We start from the raw sequence: 3071 nt of genomic DNA on the forward strand, positions 1-3071 counted from the left end.
CCTTTTCTTCAGAGATGGCGCTGTCGATATCATATGGTCTATGGAGGACATGCAGCAGGTCAACAGGCGCTTAAACGAGCGGCATGAAGTCTACTCCTAACTGACTGAGAAGTGCGCACCCAGTAAAGTTTCTGAATTCATTATTCCGGGATTTTGTAGAAGAAAGACAATCTCGCTTAGCAAGAAGGGTAATTTGTCGATTCTCTTGGGGCGTAGGTTTCTTTGGTCGCCCTGTTTTAGGCCTAATCTTCACTAACCGGCTGTCTGACACCTCTCCCACACTCAGGTTAGCACACTGTGGCTTACATAAATTGAGGTCCAACTTCACGTTTTCCCAGACCAGAGTCAATAAACTCATTGCCCTACCCGCTTCTTCATTAGAGAGATGACACCGACCATGCATTTTGCTTCTGTAAATATTGTACACGTCAGGGAAGACTATCAGTGTGTGTGTATGTTTTCTTCTGTAAATATTGCACACGTCAGGTAAGACTATCAGTGTATGTGTTTTCTTCTGTAAATATTGTACACGTCAGGTAAGACTATCAGTGTGTGTGTTTTCTTCTGTAAATATTGTACACGTCAGGTAAGACTATCAGTGTGTGTGTTTTCTTCTGTAAATATTGTACACGTCAGGGAAGACTATCACTGTGTGTGTTTTCTTCTGTAAATATTTAAGTTTATTACTAATTAATAAAATGCATTATTTTGGTAATCTTACATTATTCCAATTCAAGGGGCCTTCTCCCCCTGCTTTTGTGGTACAGGGTCAAAGGGAAGCTACTCTTCCTGGTTTAATAGTGCATGACACCTTATTAGTGTATTATTCAGTCTTTGCTCTTCACATGCACTAAACAAAGGGAAATAATCCATGTTTTAGCTGAATTTAGTTGCTGCATCCTCTTTTCATTCACACAACCACACCAGTAACACGCTTTTTATTTCCACAGGTAAGTTTTGTCAATTTTTCTGGGAAGAGAGATGTCGGGTCGCCGGAGAAGCAAGCGGAAGGGTAGTGCAGCAAGCAGACAGTCGTCGCAAGCAAGGGGGTCTGCTCGGAGGCGTCGAGGGTCGCAGAAAGTTGCTCCAAACGATGCGACGTCTGAGAGTGCTTTTCTTAGAGACAGGGGAAATGGCGACAGCAGCATGGCTGAAGCAGAGGTCCACGTGGTCCCAGAGGTTATCGACGAGATAACGCCTGTTACCACTACTCCTCGAGGAGGTGAGTCGGTGCAATTGGTTTTTTATCCTAATAATACATATACCCCATCAGTTAACTCACAAATTTATCCTCCTGGAATTTCAAATCATGTCCCTCAATCCCAGTATCATAACAATGCTCCTAGCATGGTTAGTAACCCAAATCATGTCCCTCAATCCCAGTGTCATAACTATGCTCCTAGCATGGTTAGTAACCCAAATCATGTCCCTCAATCCCAGTGTCATAACTATGCTCCTAGCATGGTTAGTAACCCAAATCATGTCCCTCAATCCCAGTATCATAACAATGCTCCAAGCATGGTTAGTAACCCAAATCATGTCCCTCAATCCCAGTGTCACAACAATGCTCCTAGCATGGTTAGTAACCCAAATCATGTCCCTCAATCCCAGTGTCATGACAATGCTCATAGCATGGTTAGTAACCCAAATCATGTCCCTCAATCCCAGTATCATAACAATGCACATAGCATGGTTAGTAACCCAAATCATTTCCCTCAATCCCAGTATCATAACTATGCTCCTAGCATGGTTAGTAACCCAAATTGTGTCCCTAAATCCCAGTATCATAACAATGCTCCAAGCATGGTTAGTAACCCAAATCAAGTCCCTCAATCCCAGTGTCATAACAATGCTCCTAGCATGGTTAGTAACCCAAATCATGTCCCTCAATCCCAGTGTCATAGCAATGCTCCAAGCATGGTTAGTAACCCAAATCATGTCCCTCAATCCCAGTGTCATAACTATGTTCCTAGCATGGTTAGTAACCCAATTGCTCCTCATAATTCGCAAGGCATTCCCATGTTTCAAAATGTTGACATGTTAAATATGCCACCACATACAACAACAAAGTGTGGATGATAACCTGGGTTGTAATGTCCCTGTCAACATTAAAAACAAAATATGGAATGGTGAGTACATCAATTTCGCACTATTGCTTAAACCAGACAGTGATTTGATGGATTATATGACAACTTCGGCAGTATTCATCAGTACAGACGGACAGCTGGAGTTGAGGCCCAAATCTCAAGGCAAGAGAATTGAGAACATTTTTGATTGGACAACGGCTTTCACAACTTACATGAGTATTTATGTCCAGCGCAGGATGGACATGGTTCAAGGTTTACTGAAACACATGAATACTGTCCGTTTAGCAGCGTCTCGTCTGGGACTGGTTTGGGATGGAGAACCCATGATGAACAATACCGTCTTCGCCAGGCTCGTGATCAGTCTCTACCATGGGGAAAATTGAATGTGGAATTGTGGATGTTGTTTGTACAGACACCTTACCATCAACAGGTCAGTTCTGGGTTTTCTGGACTTCAAAAACGACACGTCAGCTCATTTCAGGGTAAATTTACAACGACCGGCAAACAACACATGTAACAGCTTCAATCAGAGCAAGTGCTTTAGACAAAAGTGCAAGTACCGACACAGCTTTTCCGCATGTAGAAGCGATGCCCATCCAGTCTGCAGATGTACATCAGCCAGCACTCCTTCCAGAATTATGCAAGCTCAGTCGAACACCAGTCAAGACACAAGTGCTGGAACGTATGGCAAAGCATTTTCCGGATCAGGCTCAAGCTCAGTTTCTCGTTAATGGTTTCAAGCTAGGATATGATGGTCCAGTGGTAGGTGCTATGGCAAGAAATCTCAAATCTGTTGAAAATAATCTGTTTACGTCACACTTAAAAATCAAAAAGGAGTTGGTAGAACAGCAGGCCCATTTGACTTCCCTCCTCTACCACATTTTAAGGTTTCACCGCTCGGATTGGTCCCTAAGAGCACTCAAGGAGATTATAGATTAATACACCACCTATCTTTTCCAGAAGGTCAGAGCGTAAATGATTTTA

At 43.0% G+C, this 3071-nt stretch overlaps 1 pseudogene; it reads left to right on the plus strand.

Annotated features, from left to right (window-relative positions):
• The first annotated feature begins 981 nt into the window (after positions 1-981).
• Positions 982-2818, plus strand: LOC139452255 (uncharacterized; annotated as a pseudogene).
• Positions 2819-3071: the final 253 nt, after the last annotated feature.

This window comes from Haliotis cracherodii, unplaced genomic scaffold (genome assembly GCF_022045235.1).
Source record: "Haliotis cracherodii isolate W230 unplaced genomic scaffold, xgHalCrac1.p SCAF_9, whole genome shotgun sequence".
Taxonomy (NCBI): domain Eukaryota; kingdom Metazoa; phylum Mollusca; class Gastropoda; order Lepetellida; family Haliotidae; genus Haliotis; species Haliotis cracherodii.